At 43.5% G+C, this 24,337-nt stretch overlaps 1 pseudogene; it reads left to right on the forward strand.

Moving 5' to 3' along the window:
• The window catches only part of LOC117421123 (exocyst complex component 6B-like), a 186,964-nt pseudogene that overhangs the window by 59,000 nt on the left and 103,627 nt on the right, over positions 1-24,337 (forward strand).

The raw sequence follows: 24,337 nt of genomic DNA on the forward strand, positions 1-24,337 counted from the left end.
AAATGGATAACTGCAAAGCATATGACATGGTCTATTTAGATTTCCAGAAAGCTTTTGACAAAGTCCCGCATAAAAGATTAATTCTCAAACTGAACACAGTAGGGATTCAAGGAAATGCATGCACATGGATTAGGGAGTGGTTAACATGTAGAAAACAGAAAGTACTGATTAGAGGAGAAACCTCGAAATGGAGTGAGGTAACCAGTGGTGTACCACAGGGATCAGTATTAGGTCCTCTGCTATTCCTAATCTACATTAATGATTTAGACTCTGATATAGTAAGCAAACTCGTTAAATTTGCAGACGACACAAAAATAGGAGGAGTGGCAGACACTGTTGAAGCAGCAAAGGTCATTCAAAATGATCTAGACAGCATTCAAAATTGGGCAGACACATGGCAAATGAAATTTAATAGAGAAAAGTGTAAAGTATTGCATGCGGGCAATAAAAATGTGCATTATAAATATCATATGGGAGATAGTGAAATTGAAGAAGGGAACTATGAAAAAGACCTAGGAGTTTATGTTGACTCAGAAATGTCTTCATCTAGACAATGTGGGGACGCTATAAAAAAGGCTAACAAGATGCTTGGATATATTGTGAGAAGTGTTGAATTTAAATCAAGGGAAGTAATGTTAAAACTTTACAATGCATTAGTAAGACCTCACCTAGAATATTGTGTTCAGTTCTGGTCACCTCGTTACAAAAAGGATATTGCTGCTCTAGAAAGAGTGCAAAGAAGAGCAACCAGAATTATCCCATGTTTAAAAGGCATGTCGTATGCAGACAGGCTAAAATAATTGAATCTATTCAGTCTTGAACAAAGAAGACTACGCGGCGATCTGATTCAAACATTCAAAATCCTAAAAGGTATAGACAATGTCAACCCGGGGGACTTCTTTGACTTGAAAAAAGAAAAAAGGACCAGGGGTCATAAATGGAGATTAGATAAAGGGGCATTCAGAACAGAAAATAGGAGGCACTTTTTTACACAGAGAATTGTGGGGGTCTGGAACCAACTCCCCAGTAATGTTGTTGAAGCTGACACCCTGGGATCCTTCAAGAAGCTGCTTGATGAGATTCTGGGATCAATAAGCTACTAACAACCAAACGAGCAAGATGGGCTGAATGGCCTCCTCTCGTTTGTAAACTTTGTTATGTTCTTATGTTCTTAAGCCATCCTGCCACATATGGTGCCGCCTCCAACAGCCGGACCAGGACGGAAAAGGACTTTTTTTTTTTTTTTTTCAAAAAGTATATTTTTGTGTGTTTTGGGGGGAAAAAAAAAATGCAACCGCAGCAACAGCAGGAGGATGGCTAGGAGGTGCACCCAGCGCCCAGAAGGGGGGAGTGCGAGCACCCAGCACCCAGAAGGGGGGAGTGCGAGCACCCAGCACCCAGAAGGGGGGAGCGCGAGCACCCAGCGCCCAGAAGGGGGAGCGTGTGCATCCAGCGCCCAGAGGGGGGGAGCCCGTGCATCCAGCGCCCAGAGGGGGGGAGCCCGTGCATCCAGCGCCCAGAGGGGGGGAGCCCGTGCATCCAGCGCCCAGAGGGGGGGAGCCCGTGCATCCAACGCCCAGGCCTCCAGCAGCAGAGGAAGAATACCTACTGCTTCTGTCTCCGCCACCTCCACCGCTTCCACCAGCAGGAGCAGAGCAGCGGGAGATGCCTCCACCACCTCCACCGCCAGGAGCAGAGCAGCAGGAGCTGCCTCTGCCTCCGCCACCTCCACCAGCAGAGGGTGAATGCCTGCTGGTTCTGCCTCAACCGCCGTGGGAGAACAGCTTGCCGCTCCCAGCTCCACCAGCAGAGGGTGAATGCCTGCTGGTTTCGTCTCAAGCGCCGTGGGAGGACTGCTTGCCCCTCCCACCTCCACCAGCAGAGGGTGAATGCCTGCTGGTTCCGTCTCAACCGCCGTGGGAGGACTGCTTGCCGCTCCCAGCTCCACCAGCAGAGGGTGAATACCTGCTAGTTCCGCCTCAACCACCGTGAGAGGACTGCTTGCCCCTCCCACCTCCACCAGCAGAGGTTGAATACCTGCTGGTTCCACATCCACCGTCATGGGAAGGACTGCTCCTGCCCTGCCTTGCACCGCCCAAGGATGCCTGCCTCGCACCGCCCAAGGATGCCTGCCTCGCACCGCCCAAGGATGCCTGCTTCGCACCGCCCAAGGATGCCTGCTTCGCACCGCCCAAGAGTGTCTGCTTTGCATCGCCTGGGGCTGCCTGTTACTCCGCATCGCCTGGGGCTGCCTGTTGCTCTGCATCGCCTGGAGAGCCACCAGTTACAGGGTACGAGGGAGAAGTGGAGCACCCGCTGCAGGAGAAAGCGTGGCCGGAGCCCCACGGAGGGGAGCTGCTGGCCATGAAGAAGGGGGGGCACGTCTGTAGACCACCCCCAAAATTTCCTTGGCCGGAGGAGCTGGCCTGTGAGTGGTCCACTGGGACGCTACAGTTGTTGGGGTGGGAGGAGGACATCCCGCTGTGGCCGCCCCCGGAGACACCTGCTTCCCCTATTCTTGGGCCGGGACTGCTAGCCGGGACTTTAGAGACTAAGGGGGGAGGTGGCCGAAAAGGCCATGTGTGCTGCGCACAAGGGGGGGCATGTGTGGCGTAGAGTCCCGCCCCTATATATTTATTTATTATTATTTATATTATTGTTTGCGGCGCGGATAACAGCGCCGCGTATTTCTTATTGTTTTTATATTTAAAAACCTTGTGAGGATGCGTGACTGATCAGCTGCTGATTATTTAACTAGCTGACAGTCACGCATCCTTACTAAACTCGTGCAGACTGTGGCCGAGGGGTAATAAGATAATTAACAGGTAGTTAACCCCTCGGCCAGAGTATAAGAACCTGCAGCTGTCCGTGCTGCGGGGAGGAGTGTACAGAGGAGAGTACAGGGAGCGGAGAGAGCGAGGAGAAATAACTACATTTAAAAACGACTGCTAAACAGTATTTGTTTATTTGTTTGGCCCTTGTGCCTTTTTGTTTGTTGATTTGTTTAAATCTTTTGTTTTGTTTATTTAGTTAATAAAAATAAGCTGAACGCCGTTGCGTTCAGTTTCACCCGCCCATCCATTGTTTTGGTTCAGTTACTTCCTGGTCCGTGACGTCACCACACCTCACCACCACAAGCCATCCTGACACAGGCACATACTGTAACTCTGGCCATGGTTAATTATGAATGTATTGACCACTGCGTCGGACAGTAACGTTTAAGTGTATCCTGTGCAGGTAAGGGGGGCCTGATCGATCATATCCGTGAAATAAGTTTACATCCATTTAGTTTCTAAATAAATGGCTGTAATATTAAATAATATTATCCTGTTAGCTTACACCCCATTCACGACAAGATGTGTTAGCTTACACCCCATTCACGACAAGATGTGTTAGCTTACACCCCATTCACGACAGGCTGTGTTAGCTTACACCCCATTCACGACAAGATGTGTTAGCTTACACCCCATTCACGACATGCTGTTAGCTTACACCCCATTCACGACAGGCTGTTAGCTTACACCCCATTCACGACATCCTGTTAGCTTACACCCCATTCACGACAGGCTGTGTTAGCTTACACCCCATGCTCGACAGGCTGTGTTAGCTTATACCCCATTCATGACAGGCTGTATCTTGTTTAAAAATGTGTATATATGCCTTGAGGTAATGCAGGAGTTGCAGGAGTCGAAGACCTGCTCTTAATTGAATGACTTGGACTGAGAGAAAGATTCTGTGCTCTTTCTGTATACAGCTGTTGTTAGCTACTATTCTGTCCTTGCATTGATTGACAGGTATGTGTTTGAATCTGGTAGCCATCATTACAGTATTTAATGGCTACCAGACTCAAACATATACCTGTCAATCAACACAAGGACAGAATAGCAGCTAGCAACAGCTGTATACAGAAAGAGCACAGAATCTTTCTCTCAGTGCAGGTCATTCAATTAAGAGCAGGTCTTCAGCCTAGCATTGTACAGTATGTGAGTACCTCACAGAAATGCTTGACTCTGTGCCGTGACTTGTTTATTTGTAACTCTGGTTTTGTTTATTTTGTTTTATTTACAGCATGAAACTTTAGAAGGGTACAGGAAGTTTTTTGATCAAATTGTAGGGTACGTTGTTTTATTGCTTTTGTTTTATTCCAACGTGTTCTGTTTTCAATAAGCTAATAGAAACACATGGGGACTTTACAGGAATATCAGCAGACGCAATCATCGAGAGGATTATACGGCACGGCCTCTTCTGTAAACAAGCCCTTTCAACCCTAAATGAAAGCAGGTCTAATTAACAGACATTCTGACGGAATACGAAAGACAGATTTGATGTATGTTTTTTTTTTTTTTTTTACCTAAACATAGTTATTTATTTCTGATGATTCCTTTGAAGATATGGTTGCTAGCAATAGTGCTAGTGATTTTGTATCCTATATACGGTCACATTTAATTTATAGTATCTGATATCTCAGCCTGAATATGTGGGGACTAAACCAAACTGTGTGGTACCCTACCCTTCTAAAAATAGCAACCTCTATGTATATTATTTCATTAGGGCTGCAACGAAGGGTACATTTTGACCTTTAAAGGTTCGGAACACAGTACAGAATGAAGGTTCGAACCTTCGATGGTACTAATTTGCATAATTTATACAACTGTGAGTCGCCCTGGGTAAGGGTATCTGCTAAGAAATAAATAATAATAATAATAATAATAATAATAATAATAATAATAATAATAATAACACTATGTAACACAATTTTTGTTCCTGGGTAGTAAGTGTTATTTCCTAATTGCTTATGCCTCAAAAGTATAGAAAATGGCTATTATTCCCCACAAACTTTGCTTTTGTGACCAGGACAGTGATATTTTGAAATTTACCTATTTCCAATGAGAAAACGGGCGAATTTGTGTCTTTTCGTTCACATAAAGTCAGAAAAAAACAACATATGAATCCAAATTAACATGTATTTATACTAAAGTAATACAAAAATGACTACAAAAGATTTAGAAGTGAGTAGTTTTTAGAGATTTACGATTATACTGTAAATCACTTTCACGAATCAGCCCCCAAATGTAGTCTCCCATCATGTTCTCGTTATACTGTTCTTCATTGACAGCTCATCCAGGAGCCTCAAAGCTGTGCTGCTCCATAATGGTAACAAGTACCCGTCTCTTCCCCTGGCTCACTCGGTGCACCTCAAAGAGGATTACAACAGCATCAAGACCTTGCTGGACGCCTTGAAGTATGATGAGTACAGCTGGGACCCCCGGAAGGTGCTGATGCCACCACTGCACATGAAATTGGGCCTTATGAAACAATTTGTCAGAGCTCTAGATAAGGAGTCGGCAGCCTTCAAGTACCTTCAAGACTTCTTCCCTAAGCTGTCTGAGGCAAAGGTCAAAGCCGGTGTCTTCGTCGGACCACAGATAAAGAAGATCCTGGAGTGCAATGAATTCCCCAAGAAGCTCACTAGTAAGGAGAAAGCGGCTTGGAACAGCTTTGTCGCAATGGTTCAGGGCTTCCTTGGCAATCACAAGGCCGAAAACTATGTGGAGCTGGTTGAGACTCTGGTGAAGAACTACAGCACAATGGGCTGTAGGATGTCCCTCAAAGTCCATATCCTTGATGCTCATCTTGATAAATTCAAGGAGAACATGGGAGCGTACTCGGAGGAGCAAGGCGAGCGCTTCCACCAGGATATACTGGACTTTGAACGCCGCTACCAAGGACAGTATAACGAGAACATGATGGGAGACTACATTTGGGGGCTGATTCGTGAAAGTGATTTACAGTATAATCGTAAATCTCAAAAAACTACTCACTTCTAAATCTTTTATAGTCATTTTTGTATTACTTTAGTATAAATACATGTTAATTTGGATTCATATGTTGTTTTTTTCTGACTTTGTGAACGAAAAGACACAAATTCGCCCGTTTTCTCATTGGAAATAGGTAAATTTCAAAATATCACTGTCCTGGTCACAAAAGCAAAGTTTGTGGGGAATAATAGCCATTTTCTATACTTTTGAGGCATAAGCAATTAGGAAATAACACTTACTACCCAGGAACCAAAAAAAAAAAAAAAATTGTTACATGGTGTAATTTACTGGTGACGTCACAATAGCTACTTGTTTAGAATTGATTGAAAGGCCTATTGTTTTACAGGTAATCCATATAAATGGAATAAAACATTCACATGTAGTTTAAAAATACGTTATATAGAACAATACTCCTGTTTTTATCATTTAAATATAAATAAAAACACATGTTGTTTATGTACACATAATTGATGCTGCTTGCGATATATACAGTAAGCTTGCATTGCAGCAGCACCAACTGCAGTGGACTGAGGCAAGACAGAGCTTTATTTAAATCACGTTCCCAGCAGGTTATCAGTCAGTTACATTTTACTACTACTAAAAATATTAACAATAATACTAATAATAATATGAACTTACGCTTGTCAAGTGACCCTAGAGATTGGATGTGCCTCCATGACACATCAACAGTCGCTTGCTGTCGAGATGGTGAATGAAGAAATGTAAGGTTTGCCTCAGGATAACACGGGAGGTGTGGACTGTGCTCAGTTTTTTAAATTAAAATGATTAGTGTTAGCGTATATTTTAATATATTGATTGCTTTGAAGATATGGTTACTAGGAATAGTGCTAGTGATTTGTACCCTATATACAGTCATATTTAATTTATAGTATCTGATATCTCAGCCTGAATATGTGGGGACTAAGCCAAACTAGGAGCATTAACAAGTCAATGAGAGCTTTGGAGACAGACATCCTAGAGCTTCAGCAGGCTCTGGAGTCCACACCAAATAGCAGGCTTGTTGAGGACCTCAAAGGAAAAAAAGCGTCACTCTCATTGACCTGCTGGATACAAAAGCACAGGGGGCGCTAATGAGATTGAGGTTCCAGAGTGTATCACAGGTGGACGCCCTGCTACTTCTTCACTCTGGAGAAGAAACAGGGCCACAGAGCAAACTGATCCACTTCTTGCACACAGAGGATGGGAGAGAGCTGCAGGAGCCGGGGGACATCTGCAGGAGGGCCGTGCAGTTCTGCACACAGCTTTTCTTCAGCGAGGCAGGAGGCAGAGACACAGCCCACACACACAGGTTCCATCAAGATCTGCCACAGGTCCCTGAAGAGGAGAGAGCGGGCTGGAGAGAGCACTGCAGGAGCACTCCACCGCCCTTAATGGACTGAGCAATGGTAAAGCCCCTGGCATCGATGGCCTCCCCACTGAGTTCTATAAAGCATTCTGGGATGAGCTGGGGAGGACCTGCTGGCAGTTTATAAAGAAAGTCTGGCCCAGGGAGAGCTGCCGCTCAGCTGCAGAAGGGCAGTAGTAACACTGCTGCCAAAAAAGGGGGACCTGTGTGAAATAAAGAACTGGAGACCTGTTGCCTTGTTGTGTGTAGATTACAAGTTGTTGTCAAAAGCTCTGGCCAACAGACTGAGGGAGATCCTGGGGTCAGTGGTACACTCGGACCAGACGTACTGTGTGCCTGGCAGGTCAATCTTTGACAATATATTTTTAATTTGCGATATTTTGGCAGTCTCAAAGTTATTTGGCTTGAATACTGGTTTGATTTCACTGGATCAGGAAAAGGCTTTTGACCGGGTTGAGCACTAGTATTTGTGGAGGACCATGCGGTCCTTCGGATTCAGCTCTGTCTTTGTGGCCATGACTCGGGTGCTCTACAGTGACATTTACAGTTTGCTAAAGATCAACGGCAAGCTGAGTGCTCCTTTTGCAGTACAGAGGGGGGTCAGACAAGGTTCTTTGTCAGGCATGCTGTACTCCCAGGCCATTGAACCCCTGCTCAATGAACTGCGCCATGTGATCAGTAGACTGTCCATACCACCCTGTCAGAGTGCCGGTGTATGCTGATGAGCTTGTGGTAATGGTGAGAGGGGAGCAGGATGTCAGGGCACTGCACACAACCCTTGCAGACTTTGAGACAATGTCCTCAGCCAAGGTGAACTGAAATAAGAGCTGTGCCCTGTTGCTGGGACAGTGGGGTGGGTGGGGGGGGGGGGGGGGGGGGCAAAGACCACCAGCCCTGCCAATCGGGATTAATTGGAGCAGGGGAGGTTTCAAGTACCTGGGGGTACACCTGGGGGATGAAACCAGTGAGAGGAAGAACTGGGAGGGGGTGCTAAAGAGAGTGAAGGGGCAGCTGGGCAGGTATCTTACAGAGGAAGAGCTCTGATTATTTTAATTCCAATGTTGAAAACCTACACATGACCAGGCCTGTGAATATGCAACACAGACTAACTGTGGGCCAGCCTTCTGTCTGATTTATTTATTTATTTATTTTATTTTATTTTTAAAAATGTTTCCATCAATGCCAGAAATCTCACTATTTTTCCCAATTTAAAATGAGAAAAATGTTAAGAACAGAGTGTTTAAACTAATTATAAAGGTGCTGAGTAATTACAGCGCTGGAGAGCTGAGAATGGAGTGTTTAGACTAGTGCGCCTTATTACAGGACACCCTCACTATAAAGAACCTGTTGGGGTCCAAGCCTTTTGTTTATTATATATCGAGGGGTTCATTATAGCGAAAGGACAATCCTAATCAAGGATAAACTATTGGAGTAAGATAATGAAATGAGATGAGATTGTGAATACAAGTAGAATTGCATGTACCTGTTTGTCTCATGTATGCAGTATTCTGCCTTTGCTTTATCCTATTTGTTAAAGAATTAAAATGCAGTTCAAAAAGCAAAAATCCTGAATTGAAGCTGAACTTTTATTCAAAATCAGTCTCACATGAATCGTTTCAAAGTGCACCAAATCTTAATCCAACATGCAAGAATCCCAAACTAACCTTTTATTCCAAATCAACCCAACGAGAAGTTTGTCATGAAAAGTTCATCAGATCCTCAAGTTTTTTTGTTTTTTTTTTGTTGTAGTTTTTTCTTTAATCAGTTTTGCTTTGCCGCATGGTTGCTGAACAAGCCAAAAAACAGATTGCGTTTTGACAACCTATATTCACGACAGAGATACGCCTGCGTTACTCCTTTTTCCAAACGATCAATATAGTTTCCAGCTTTGTTGAAACTTTCATTTCGGATGCATAGTTACACAGCACGGACTTTTTATTAAACAAAAGAGTAGACTTCACTGCGGAGGGGCATTCCGTGCATACAGACCAGGATGTTGACAGTGTGTGTTTATATTAACTTTTTTTATATTTTTTAAATTTGGGGTCCAGGGGCCAGGTTCATTATAGCCGAAGATTAGTTATAATGAAGGGCATTATAGCGAGGGTGTGCTGTATTAAGGTGCTGGTAATGACGGTGCTGGAGAGATGAGAATGGAGTATTTAAACTAGTGCTCATTATTTTTGAGGTGCTGGTAATGACGGTGCTGGAGAGATGAGAATGGAGTTTTTAAACTAGTGCTCATTATTTTTGAGGTGCTGGTAATGACGGTGCTGGAGAGATGAGAACTGTTCACACCGGTTGCCCTTTTAGCCTCAGACTCAACTGTTCTGGCTTGATCCCATGCCTTTTTGGCTGGAGGAGTGACCTGTTCAGAGGTCCTCTGTTTGCACGCAAGGAGCATGCATTGGCAGACACCAGTGTCAAAGCAGCCAGGAGCTATTTTGGTCTTGGGTTTCCAAGCATTGTTCGATATGTTTGCAGGTTGGTGGGTGGTTTGAGTAAAAGAAGTTTTAAAGCCCAGTTTCAAGTGTCTGTATAGCAGTGTGGATCAGGCTGGACTGAGGAGTGAATCCCTTTTTTATCGACCGAGCGCTGTTGTGTTAGTATGACTTGGCAGCCCTTGTCGTCAAACCCTGGGCAGCCTCTCAGGAGTGTTTTGCAGCTCACAGTGCACTTTCCGTAAACCTCAGGTCAGTGTGTTTTCTGGGACTCTTACTAAATCTGCTGCAATAAAACACATTATCATCAGTATCACTTATTACCGTCCCCTCAAAAGACAACCAAAACATTGGCAGTTTAATTTGAAGAGCTCTGCTTTCTCTGTCCCTCCTGTTAATTCGTCGATTATTGTCGGGGCCTGAGCTTGGCAGGAATGCTCACTGTGTAACAGGAATGGGTAACCTTGCCTCCTAAATTACAGGCTATTATCGTTATTATGAAGGTCATTATTTAATTGTGAAACAAGTGCAAAGCATTGCCTTTCTTGCAAGCTGCAAAAACACTGCAGCACAAATTGAGGGATTTAATTTCACATCTAAATAGAAAATGTATCTTGTGTTCATTCCCCTCCATTTCCGTTAAGGTTTAATGGTTTCCGTTATGGTTTAATGGAAATTGGTTTAATGTCTGTGCGCTGGGAGGCTGCTTGTGTGCCCCTCTAGTCATCTGAGCAGCGCTGAATAGTCGTCCCAGTCCGGCTGGATGACAGTTTCAATTGGCCTTTATTAGGAAGTCTCTCTGAGTGACAGGGCCGTCTTGCCAATAGCAGGAAGCATGCAGGGTCAGGGCTGCAGTGGGAGAACAGCAATAATGGTGCATTTTTGTTTCGTTCAATCAGGTACTATTTAAATGGTCACAGTCTACTTTTATTTTTCTCCTTTTCATTTGTGCATTTTTTAAACCATTCTTTTACAGGGTCGGCAGATTTATATCAAGTCAATTTTAAATTGCAATTTAAATCACTTGATATATATTTTTTTAGATCATTGAGTTTAATCATTTTTTTCTTGTACTACCTATTTGATATATTTTCTCAAGGAAAGTCATGAAAAGTGTGTTTTAAAAATCATTTATTAACATCTTAAACTCTTCCTGTCTATGAACTAATATGTACACGAAAGTTCATATTAAGGCCTAATTTAATTTAAATTATTAAGCACTTGTGGTTCTCTTATCAAGTAATTCAAGTAAATACACATTGTCCAGTTTTGTATGTTACCCCTGTCTGCTAAGGATCTTTCTGGAACCTATTCACTTTGGATGTAATGCTCTGAAAAGGAAAACCAGCTTGCTTCCTTTTCAGTGCCAAGGTGATTCCTCAGCTTTGACTGCACCACTCCATATGATGAGAAAACCAGCAGTGGAAGCTACTGCCGACAAACGCTGGTACACTGCAGTGAGACTTTCACCATCTACCATTTCTGCATGTGTTTTCCACCACTCAGTAACTGACACACTTTTCGTGACCTCCTCTGCAAACTTGAAGGCTTGAAATGAACGGGACTTGGCTTGAAACTTCATAATGATTGGGATGAGTGAGGAGGATTTTTCACTGGCATATACCATCACTAAATTCTTCTCTTCAGTGAGGGTTTTTCAGATTGAGCAGGTGTTTTTCTCTGAAGAGATGGATGATCAGATTGGTGAGTAGGTGAGCTGGTGTTATCATTGAAGAAATTGATGATCAGATTGGTGAGTAGGTGAGCTGGTGTTTTTCTCTGAAGAGATGGATGATCAGATTGGTGAGTAGGTGAGCTGGTGTTTTTCTCTGAAGAGATGGATGATCAGATTGGTGAGTAGGTGAGCTGGTGTTTTTCTCTGAAGAGATGGATGATCAGATTGGTGAGTAGGTGAGCTGGTGTTTTTCTCTAAAGAGATGGATGATCAGACTGGCGAGTAGGTGAGCTGGTGTTATTAAAGAGATGGATGATCAGATTGGTGAGTAGGTGAGCTGGTGTTATCATTGAAGAGATGGATGATCAGATTGGTGAGTAGGTGAGCTGGTGTTTTTCTCTGAAGAGATGGATGATCAGATTGGTGAGTAGGTGAGCTGGTGTTATCATTGAAGAGATGGATGATCAGATTGGTGAGTAGGTGAGCTTGTGTTATTAAAGAGATGGATGATCAGATTGGTGAGTAGGTGAGCAGGTGTTATCATTGAAGAAATTGATGATCAGATTGGTGAGTAGGTGAGCTGGTGTTATCATTGAAGAGATGGATGATCAGATTGGTGAGTAGGTGAGCTGGTGTTTTTCTCTGAAGAGATGGATGATCAGATTGGCGAGTAGGTGAGCTGGTGTTTTTCTCTGAAGAGATGGATGATCAGATTGGTGAGTAGGTGAGCTGGTGTTATCATTGAAGAGATGGATGATCAGATTGGTGAGTAGGTGAGCTGGTGTTTTTCTCTGAAGAGATGGATGATCAGATTGGTGAGTAGGTGAGCTGGTGTTTTTCTCTGAAGAGATGGATGATCAGATTGGTGAGTAGGTGAGCAGGTGTTTTTCTCTGAAGAGATGGATGATCAGATTGGTGAGTAGGTGAGCTGGTGTTATCATTGAAGAGATGGATGATCAGATTGGTGAGTAGGTGAGCAGGTGTTTTTCTCTGAAGAGATGGATGATCAGATTGGTGAGTAGGTGAGCAGGTGTTTTTCTCTGAAGAGACGGATGATCAGATTGGTGAGTAGGTGAGCTGGTGTTTTTCTCTAAAGAGATGGATGATCAGATTGGTGAGTAGGTGAGCTGGTGTTATCATTGAAGAGATGGATGATCAGATTGGTGAGTAGGTGAGCAGGTGTTTTTCTCTGAAGAGATGGATGATCAGATTTGTGAGTAGGTGAGCAGGTGTTTTTCTCTGAAGAGACGGATGATCAGATTGGTGAGTAGGTGAGCTGGTGTTATCATTGAAGAGATGGATGATCAGATTGGTGAGTAGGTGAGCTTGTGTTATTAAAGAGATGGATGATCAGATTGGTGAGTAGGTGAGCTGGTGTTATCATTGAAGAAATTGATGATCAGATTGGTGAGTAGGTGAGCTGGTGTTATCATTGAAGAGATGGATGATCAGATTGGTGAGTAGGTGAGCTGGTGTTTTTCTCTGAAGAGATGGATGATCAGATTGGCGAGTAGGTGAGCTGGTGTTTTTCTCTGAAGAGATGGATGATCAGATTGGTGAGTAGGTGAGCAGGTGTTTTTCTCTGAAGAGATGGATGATCAGATTGGTGAGTAGGTGAGCTGGTGTTATCATTGAAGAGATGGATGATCAGATTGGTGAGTAGGTGAGCTGGTGTTTTTCTCTGAAGAGATGGATGATCAGATTGGTGAGTAGGTGAGCTGGTGTTTTTCTCTGAAGAGATGGATGATCAGATTGGTGAGTAGGTGAGCAGGTGTTTTTCTCTGAAGAGATGGATGATCAGATTGGTGAGTAGGTGAGCTGGTGTTATCATTGAAGAGATGGATGATCAGATTGGTGAGTAGGTGAGCAGGTGTTTTTCTCTGAAGAGATGGATGATCAGATTGGTGAGTAGGTGAGCAGGTGTTTTTCTCTGAAGAGACGGATGATCAGATTGGTGAGTAGGTGAGCTGGTGTTTTTCTCTAAAGAGATGGATGATCAGATTGGTGAGTAGGTGAGCTGGTGTTATCATTGAAGAGATGGATGATCAGATTGGTGAGTAGGTGAGCAGGTGTTTTTCTCTGAAGAGATGGATGATCAGATTTGTGAGTAGGTGAGCAGGTGTTTTTCTCTGAAGAGACGGATGATCAGATTGGTGAGTAGGTGAGCTGGTGTTTTTCTCTAAAGAGATGGATGATCAGATTGGTGAGTAGGTGAGCTGGTGTTATCATTGAAGAGATGGATGATCAGATTGGTGAGTAGGTGAGCAGGTGTTTTTCTCTGAAGAGATGGATGATCAGATTTGTGAGTAGGTGAGCAGGTGTTTTTCTCTGAAGAGACGGATGATCAGATTGGTGAGTAGGTGAGCTGGTGTTTTTCTCTAAAGAGATGGATGATCAGATTGGTGAGTAGGTGAGCTGGTGTTATCATTGAAGAGATGGATGATCAGATTGGTGAGTAGGTGAGCAGGTGTTTTTCTCTGAAGAGATGGATGATCAGATTTGTGAGTAGGTGAGCAGGTGTTTTTCTCTGAAGAGATGGATGATCAGATTGGTGAGTAGGTGAGCTGGTGTTATCATTGAAGAGATGGATGATCAGATTGGTGAGTAGGTGAGCAGGTGTTTTTCTCTGAAGAGATGGATGATCAGATTTGTGAGTAGGTGAGCAGGTGTTTTTCTCTGAAGAGACGGATGATCAGATTGGTGAGTAGGTGAGCTGGTGTTTTTCTCTAAAGAGATGGATGATCAGATTGGTGAGTAGGTGAGCTGGTGTTATCATTGAAGAGATGGATGATCAGATTGGTGAGTAGGTGAGCAGGTGTTTTTCTCTGAAGAGATGGATGATCAGATTTGTGAGTAGGTGAGCAGGTGTTTTTCTCTGAAGAGACGGATGATCAGATTTGTGAGTAGGTGAGCTGGTGTTTTTCTCTAAAGAGATGGATGATCAGATTGGTGAGTAGGTGAGCTGGTGTTATCATTGAAGAGATGGATGATCAGATTGGTGAGTAGGTGAGCAGGTGTTTTTCTCTGAAGAGATGGATGATCAGATTTGTGAGTAGGTGAGCAGGTGTTTTTCTCTGAAGAGATGGATGATCAGATTGGTGAGTAGGTGAGCTGGTGTTATCATTTAAGAGATGGATGATCAGATTGGTGAGTAGGTGAGCAGGTGTTTTTCTCTGAAGAGATGGATGATCAGATTGGTGAGTAGGTGAGCTGGTGTTATCACTGAAGAAAAATATGTTAAGGATTTTAGTGAGCATGTTAAAAAAAAACATTTTAATGTACTGTTAATTAGATAAAGTGAAATGTTTATATTTATTTATTTATTTTTATTTGACATGTTTTACCAGGAAAATCTTGTTGCAAAAGGTGTCTTGAAGGTAACAGCATGGCAGTTTTAACAAACAGACATTAGACACTATTAACAAACAAACATTCATATCAAAAAGCATCAATGTTATTAACACAAAACAGAGGGTGCCAAACCTTTTCTCGACTCTTAAGAACCATTGTATTTGTAACCATGGTTTTTCCTGCACATTATGAGCTAGGACAGTGGTTCCCAAACAATGGTCTGCAGAACCCTAGGGGTCCGTGGGAAAACAAAATAAAAATAGCCTCCTCTCACCGGCAGGTCCCCAATTTCACAACGCAAACCATCTTCGGCAGAACGTAGTGCCTGCTGCTGTATTACACTTCGCAGACATTGTATAAGTGTGGCTAAATGTGCAGTGAGTTTCAGCGTGTGATGCGTTTAGCCTGGTGATTAAATCACGTCACACGCTGCAACTCGCCACACGTTAGACGCAAGCCCACGTGGGATCGCTGGATAAAAACAGGGTCTTTGAACAGGAAAGCCAGTGGAAATGAAGTGGCAATGGAGCACAGAGGCGGCGCGTCAGCAGAGGCAAGTGAGGCATGGTCTCCCCAAGAATTCCCAAAGGCTAAAAAACATTTTGCATATTCTTTTTATTTGATTAAAAATTTAATTAAATACAGGTAAGTCCACAGAAACGCTAGTGACATTTTTTAAAAGTCACAACTCGCTTTCACCAGAAAAGCACACAAACTTGACATGAAAGGAGGAAGACAGTCCAACAGAGCTTTCATGTGACAGCTTTTTAAAGTTCGTCTTCACATAACGAAATCTGGCTGACTTCTGGTTACGCGTTCAATCTGAGTATCAGGAACTGTCCGACAAGACAATAAAGTACCTGATGCCAAAACCGCACCAGCCACCTCATTAAGTAAGTTAATCAATTTTGAAGGTTCAGAAAGGTTAGGAACCACTGATGTAGGACATACTTACTGTTTACTGGTTTAGCTTAAACTGATAATTTCTCTAGTCACGAAGCAAGGAGCTTCTCTAGTCACAAAATGAAGGTGATGGTGGGCATTGGTAGCACTTAGCCTCAAAAAGAACACGTGGTAGCCTCTGCCTGCCCACACAGCAGCAGTGAGTACTGTGTTTAATCTGTGACTGATTCACCCTCTTTTGAACTGCATGTTCTTTTTGTACATAGTGAAGATGTAAATGGGGGGAAATTAACATGCAGGTGTGAATCATGAATTTCCTTTGACTAGTAGTCATGCATAGGGCGTCCATTATACTACAAAGAGTTAAGCTTGATTTACCATGGCCTCAGTATGCTTTTCATTGACTTCCTGTCTGCTGCCTGCTACCAGCATAGGCACGTTGAAAATGATATGTTTACGTCTAGCAGTGTTTCCTGGATATAAATTAATAAACAAATACGTGGATTAATTTGGTGCACTTCAAACCCTGGTATAATGATGTAAGCCGTTAATTAAAAGCAGATTTGTATTGTGGGTTTTGGCAAGCGGGAATACAAATGTGTGCCCTGAAAATGCTCATTACCAACATTGATATTTAAAATGTGCTGGACAGTGTCCCCCTCTGAGTTCTGCAAACTCTGTTTAATAATTAGACTTTGGACACTACCTTTTTCAGGAATGTTGCTTGTATGTTCTACTTCGGTTTGGAACATACAGATATTATTATTAAGGCTGGGATTTTTTCACAGAAATTTGTACCAAAAATCACGGAGCAGTCAGGGTAAATGTGTTCAAGATCACGGAGGAATGGGGTGAATGGTGTGTGAAGTCACGGGGATGAAAAAATAATATTAGTGTGTCTATAAAAAAAAAGGAAACGAATCTTAAATAGATGTTCTTTTTTCTTGCTTTCATGATGTTCATTGTTTGGGCATTGTAGAGGTTGTGCATTTGTGCTTATTTTTGCTCATTTTAAAGTATGCTTGCGATGTGGCAAAGTATTAAGGTGTCAGTGCCTACATTCCAATACCCCTGTTGTAGAAGTAATGGTTGCTGTCGCTTCTTGCAGGTCCTTAGGAACACCTCTCTGCTTGGCACAGTAAGCACGGGGGTCTCTCATGGTTGTGGAGAGAGTTGCTGCATGTTGATATACTCTGAATCTTTGGGGTTAAATTAGAAATTCAACTGCATAGCAAGGTGATTTTAAGGACTATGGTACTGAAAGAAAGAAGAGGATAACGGAGTATGAAAAGCACCGGGAATACGACTCCATCAAAGACTGCTACTGTATCAGTTTATCTAATAATAATAAGTAGAAAATGAAATTAAAACCTTGATACTTGGTTGCCCAGGAGAAATGGGATTCTGAGCCGTTGTCATTACCCAGGGATGTCATAACAACACTGAGACAGTTGCACCGCCATCACTAGGGGTATAACGAGTCATTGCGTATCAGTGAATCGTGATGCTTTCTTTACATGATATATCATATCGTAATAGAGGTACTCTATCATTTATATCGTGATACAAGACCAAAAGCACGATGTTCACCACATGGTTCTTGAATGAAGAATAAGTGAAATTTGTAGTTGGTATGAATAATGTACACACTCTCTCTAACATATTTCATTTAGTTTAACAAAACAATCCCTCATTTATTTTGGCTTTGAAAGGCACTATATAAATCCAAGATTACTTTATATAAACCCAAGATTACTTTTGTTTGTTTAACAGTTAATCTTGCCTGACCAAAAGCAGTAATTTCCATTTCTGTGTGTGTGTGTCTGTCTGTCTGTCTGTATGCATGAGTGTGCTTGTGTGTGTGTGCTTGTGTGTGTGTCTGTATGCATTGTGTGTGTGTATGTGTCTGTCTGTGTGTCTGTATGCATGAGTGTGCGCGCATGTGTGTGTGTGTCTGTCTGTCTGTCTGTATGCATGAGTGTGCTTGTGTATGTGTGCCTATCTGTCGGTCTGTCTGTATGCATGCATGAGTGTGCTTGTGTCTGTCTGTATGCATGGGTGTGTGTCTGTCTGTATGCATGCGTGTGCTTGTGAGTGTCTGTCTATATGCATGAGTGTGTGTGTGAGATGGGGGCCTTCAATAACATTGTCTAAATGAGAAATTGATACTGGTATTTTAAACGTCTCTCTGCTTCACCTGTAACTTTGTCATTGTACTCTCTTTTGAAATCTACCTGCGTGGAGAATGTGATGCTGGCTGTAGTTCCTGACCCTGCTGCGGAATCAGACCTTGAGTCACATTTTAACAGTAGTACTAAATGAATTCACACATGACAGAGCATGGCACACTGGGGCATGTGTGGAGCGGCGCGCGTCTCTCTGCCATTCAGGTCCTTCATCGTCGGTCTGTCTTGCGTTGACAGAGCAGGTTTACTAAATGTTTAGCTAAACCACAAGAAAGAAAAATAAATTAGTAATACTTATAGAAACACACATTTAAGACACATGCTGGGGCGAGAGGTTTTTATTCCTATGAATTATCGTAGTACCCCAATAAATCTAATGATTGAGTGTTAAAAACATTAGGGATCCTTCTCTGTAATGATTGTTAAGGGAGTTTTTACTTCAACAATTTTCTGCAAAACCTGATTTGAGGGGAGAAGTAACTTGGAGAACTATTGTAATAAGCTATTGTACTTGCTTTTATCACACACATTGATGAATAAGAAAATAAAAATAAATCTTAATTGATTGATAGTGACACACTGTCAGTAGAGTCCTTTACATGAAAACAAACCCACCTTCCAATATGTGCCTCTGACTTGACAACTGACTCTTTACCACGCTCTCATTCCTTTCATAAGGTTAACGTCCTGTTTGTAGTTCCGGACCGCAGCAGCTGTTACGTGACGGGCTTCGGTTTACGCACAACGGTGACGTCGCTGCACCTGGATGGCTCCGCACAATAATTAAGTCATTATTCGCGGGGGTAGAGAGTGCACAGCCACGGGGCTAATCCCTCTGAAGAGGCCACTTTCAGCATTCACCCGTCCCTCAGTGGGCACCTCCAGTGCTTCAGACGTCAGCCCAGCCTCTTTGTTCTGGCTGCTTAGAAGGAGGGTGGGCGTGAAGATTGTTCGAAAGCAATGTCAGAACACTGCTCTCTGAAATAAGGCTTGTGAAGTACTTTCAGGGGGAGGTTAATTATTTCCTTTGATAGTTTATTTCAGTAGCATGATTACCTCTCTGGGAGCTCCTGAGCTGTTGTAATTTCCCTGACTCTTACTCCTTAATCCACTGTTCAGAATGAGGTGACTTTAGTGTTTCATTCTTTATTATAGGGGTCTTCTGGGGTAACCCCTTACTTTTCCAGGAACCTCAAATAACTGTGACACAAGCACAGTGTGTTCTCGAATAATCAGAAGCAAAGGCACAAATATCTCGTGATTTATCAATACCAAATGGCAAAACCACACAGGCCTGCAAGCAAATTTGAGCAATAAAGAACAAATAACAATCTTAACATTAGAGCAACAGAATAATGATTGATTGATTGATTGATTGATGGCAAACATCATGAAAAAGGTACAGTAGCTGCATTTCCCATTTAGCAATACACTGTAAAGCATGAAATGTTTGCTGGCAGGACATATTCACAAATTTTGCTTTTATAAAACCTTTGCAAAATTTACATGCCGCAAAATTTGCATAATTACTTATTTGAGTTTCTGTACAGTATATGTATCGTTTACATGGGTAAACATTTGTTGCTGTAAATATGTCCAGAGTACAGTATATTGAGGTATTGGAGCACATTCTCACTTTTTATGATGTGACTGATTTTTTTCATGAGATTTGTCAAACTATCGTCTAAATATGATCAAACACGCACAGTATGACAGTTCTATCAGCAGCCGTTCCATACATATGAGGACCTGCAACATAGTTTAAGAAAAAAAAAAAAAGTTAAAAAAGGGAATTATTATAAGAGAGTTTTAGTCATTCCGTTCCACACCTTTCAATTCCTGAAGCACTTGCATCAAAGCACCTGGGTTGAATAGACACGTCAAAATGCATTGCTTGTTATATAATGCATGTTTAATGAAACGGGTCACCATTGATAAAAGGTTTGTATTTTGAATTGATCTAAACCCTGTCTGCTCTATCAGGCTGTGTTTCTGCTACCGGGTCATCATGTGATGAATGATTTTTTATTTTTATTTTTTTCGTACAGTTCTACAGAGATTGATGACATGATTTACAAATCAACAGACCTGCTGTTGGCCCGGACTCTGGACAATTACGTCTCACCCGAAAGACAGAGCACAAGGAGGTTAAGTGACTTGCTCAGGGTCACACAATGAGTCAGTAGCTGAGGTGGGATTTGAACCGGGGACCTCCTGGTTACAAGCCCTTTTCTTTAACCACTGGAACACACAGTACCTTGCTCAAGGGTACAGCAGCAGTGTCCCCCACCTAGGATTGAACCCACAACCATCTAGCCTAACCACCACTACACACTGCTGCCACAAGTGAGGTTGACTGTGCTTAGAAGCCTTTGTGATGCTCTTATATGCAGTGCCTTATACAGGCACAGTACTGTGCATAATTAAACATTCCATGTTTTTATCATTTAAATAAAAAAAAAAGTAAATGATAGATTCCTTTTTAATCTATACACCTGGGGGCCAGCTGCTGTCAATATGGATTTCAAAGCTCTACTCTTTCAAGGAGCATTCATTATTATGTTCATTATATATTTATCTTTTTGTGATTTGCGAGCATGATGGTTTAAAGAAATCCGTAGCTCTTCCCCTCCACATCATCGCAGGTGTTCTTTGTGTGAACTGTACTTCTTGCAGCTAGAAATTGCTTACCTGAGTTTGGTTACCTGGACAGGTATGCCTTGTGCAATGCAGCAAATGGCATTATATGATGAGAATGTGATGAGGCTCTGGACATTTTTCTAGCCCCTGTAGTTCAAAAAACCTTTTGATTTGTAAATGCCCCCATAAAACATCATGAATGTTGTTTTTTGTTGTACACATTTTAACTCCTAGCTTTATTAGAGGCGTTTACCCAAAGATCAACAGGTAAAATTAGTTTTTATTTCTGATTCCTGAAAAAATACATCGTCTGCATTGTTTAACTAGACTAAGGAAGCCTTTTGAAAGGGTTCCTGTAAAAGAATTGTGTATGAGAATGTAATCGCCATTAAAGATTTGTCAGACTTTCAGTACATCTGCTCTTGAGTGCAGATGTCATCCTCTACATAGAATACATGGTATAAAATTAAAAAAACAACTCATTATCTTGTTTTGTAGCTGTTTGCGTACAATCTTTGTGTTTTGGTGTGTACTGTACAATAAGGGAACACATCGTGAGTAGGGTTTCTCTTATTATTATGCCCCAAAACACTTTCTACTAACAAGGAGACACCCTACACACAATGTTTTAGCTCTTCTCCCTGCCTGCTGTGTCCTGCAGCTGGTCCAGATTATTATCAACACCACACGCCTAGAGCAGTCGTGCCGCTACCTGGAGGAGTTCATCACAAACATCACCAACGTGCCGCCCGAGACCGTCCAGGCAACCAAGCTGTACGGCACCTCCACCTTCAAGGTAAGCCCTCAGTCCTGAGACCGTCCAGGCCACCAAGCTGTACGATACGTCCACCTTCAAGGTGAGCCCTCAGCTCCGAGACCGTCCAGGCCACCAAGCTGTACGGCACGTCCACCTTCAAGGTGAGCCCTCAGCTCCGAGACCGTCCAGGCCACCAAGCTGTACGGCACGTCCACCGTCAAGGTGAGCCCTCAGCCCCGAGACCGTCCAGGCCACCAAGCTGTACGGCACGTCCACCTTCAAGGTGAGCCCTCAGCTCTGAGACCGTCCAGGCCACCAAGCTGTACGGCACGTCCACCTTCAAGGTGAGCCCTCAGCTCTGAGACCGTCCAGGCCACCAAGCTGTACGGCACCTCCACCTTCAAGGTGAGCCCTCAGCCCCGAGTCCGTCCAGGCCACCAAGCTGTACGGCACGTCCACCTTCAAGGTGAGCCCTCAGTCCTGAGACCGTCCAGGCCACCAAGCTGTACGGCACGTCCACCTTCAAGGTGAACCCTCAGCCCCGAGTCCGTCCAGGCCACCAAGCTGTATGGCACGTCCACCGTCAAGGTGAGCCCTCAGCTCTGAGACCGTCCAGGCCACCAAGTTGTACGGCACCTCCACCTTCAAGGTAAGCCCTCAGTCCTGAGACCGTCCAGGCCACCAAGCTGTACGGCACCTCCACCGTCAAGGTGAGCCCTCAGCTCTGAGACCGTCCAGGCCACCAAGCTGTACGGCACGTCCACCTTCAAGGTGAACCCTCAGCCCCGAGTCCGTCCAGGCCACCAAGCTGTACGGCACGTCCACCTTCAAGGTGAGCCCTCAGCTCTGAGACCGTCCAGGCCACCAAGCTCCACGGCACGTCCACCTTCAAGGTGAGCCCTCAGTCCTGAGACCGTCCAGGCCACCAAGCTGTACGGCACGTCCACCTTCAAGGTGAACCCTCAGCCCCGAGTCCGTCCAGGCCACCAAGCTGTATGGCACGTCCACCGTCAAGGTGAGCCCTCAGCTCTGAGACCGTCCAGGCCACCAAGTTGTACGGCACCTCCACCTTCAAGGTAAGCCCTCAGTCCTGAGACCGTCCAGGCCACCAAGCTGTACGGTACGTCCACCTTCAAGGTGAGCCCTCAGCTCCGAGACTGTCCAGGCCACCAAGCTGTACGGCACGTCCACCTTCAAGGTGAGCCCTCAGCCCCGAGACTGTCCAGGCCACCAAGCTGTACGGCATGTCCACCTTCAAGGTGAGCCCTCAGCCCCGAGACTGTCCAGGCCACCAAGCTGTACGGCACTTCCATCTTCAAGGTGATCCCTCAGCCCCGAGACTTTCCAGGCCACCAAGCTGTACGGCACGTCCACCATCAAGGTGAGCCCTCAGCCCGGAGACCGTCCAGGCCACCAAGCTGTACGGCATGTCCATCTTCAAGGTGAGCCCTCAGCTCAGAGACCGTCCAGGCCACCAAGCTGTACGGCACGTCCACCTTCAAGGTGAGCCCTCAGCTCAGAGACCGTCCAGGCCACCAAGCTGTACGGCACGTCCACCTTCAAGGTGAGCCCTCAGCCCCGAGACTGTCCAGGCCCTGAGTCCTCGCTACGTTTGCCATTGGTTTCCTTTGGTTTAGTTCCAATTTATTGATGGATTGACCCTGTCTCTCATGGTATAACACCATCTTCTTGTGGACCCTGTATGATGAGGACCATTGGGTGCCAGGTTCCTCTTTCCTACACAAAGTACTGAAAACCTTAAGAGTGTACCTTACTTCTAAACAAGTGTGTGTGTGTGTGTCTCTGTGACTCTGTGCATGTGTGTGTGTGTCTCTGTGACTCTGTGCATGTGTGTGTGTGTGCATGCATGGGTGAAAGTGTTCTGTCTGTAGATGGAATTCCATCAAAATGGCCTCTCCCAGGTCCATTCCTATGATTCGTGTAGAAATGCCAAACAAATCAGAGGGTTGGTATATTTATATTTACTGTGGAAAACTGTTAAATGTCTCTGCACATACTTGATTTTTGTGACCTTTTAGTATATATTTCTCCTGTTGAACTGTAACTTGATTGAGACCATAGGCTCAGGGGAGGCAAACGATATATTTTGCCCCTCTACTTTTTTGCTCTGTGTACACACACTATTATTCTATGTCTTGTTATGGTTTTGCCTTTAAGTGGTTTAAAATGTAATAAAAAAAACAGAAAGTCATTCAGAAGATGCCATAAGTCCAACATTAATACATACAGACGTGCTCAAATTTGTTGGTACCCTTACAGCTCATTGAAATAATGCTTCATTCCTCCTGAAAAGTGATGAAATTAAAAGCTATTTTATCATGTATACTTGCATGCCTTTGGTATGTCATAGAATAAAGCAAAGAAGCTATGAAAAGAGATGAATTATTGCTTATTCTACAAAGATATTCTAAAATGGCCTGGACACATTTGTTGGTACCCCTTAGAAAAGATAATACATAATTGGATTATAGTGATATTTCAAACTAATTAGTTTCTTTAATTAGTATCACACATGTCTTCAATCTTGTAATCAGTCATTCAGCCTATTTAAATGGAGAAAAGTAGTCACTGTGCTGTTTGGTATCATTGTGTGCACCACACTGAACATGGACCAGAGAAAGCAAAGGAGAGAGTTGTCTGAGGAGATCAGAAAGAAAATAATAGACAAGCATGGTAAAGGTAAAGGCTACAAGACCATCTCCAAGCAGCTTGATGTTCCTGTGACAACAGTTGCAAATATTATTAAGAAGTTTAAGGTCCATGGAACTGTAGCCAACCTCCCTGGGCACGGCCGCAAGAGGAAAATCAACCCCAGATTGAACAGAAGGATAGTGCGAATGGTAGCAAAAGAACCAAGGATAACTACCAAAGAGATACAAGCTAAACTCCAAGGTGAAGGTTTGTCAGTTTCTGATCGCACCATCCGTCGCTTTTTGAGTGAAAGTGGGCTCCATGGAAGAAGACCCAGGAGGACTCCACTTTTGAAAGAAAAACATAAAAAAGCCAGACTGGACTTTGCTAAAATGCATATTGACAAGCCACAATCCTTCTGGGAGAATGTCCTTTGGACAGATGAGTCAAAACTGGAGCTTTTTGGCAAGTCACATCAGCTCTATGTTCACAGACGAAAAAATGAAGCTTTCAAAGAAAAGAACACCATACCTACAGTGAAACATGG

The sequence above is a fragment of the Acipenser ruthenus genome, chromosome 1 (genome assembly GCF_902713425.1).
Source record: "Acipenser ruthenus chromosome 1, fAciRut3.2 maternal haplotype, whole genome shotgun sequence".
Classification (NCBI taxonomy): Eukaryota; Metazoa; Chordata; class Actinopteri; order Acipenseriformes; family Acipenseridae; genus Acipenser; species Acipenser ruthenus.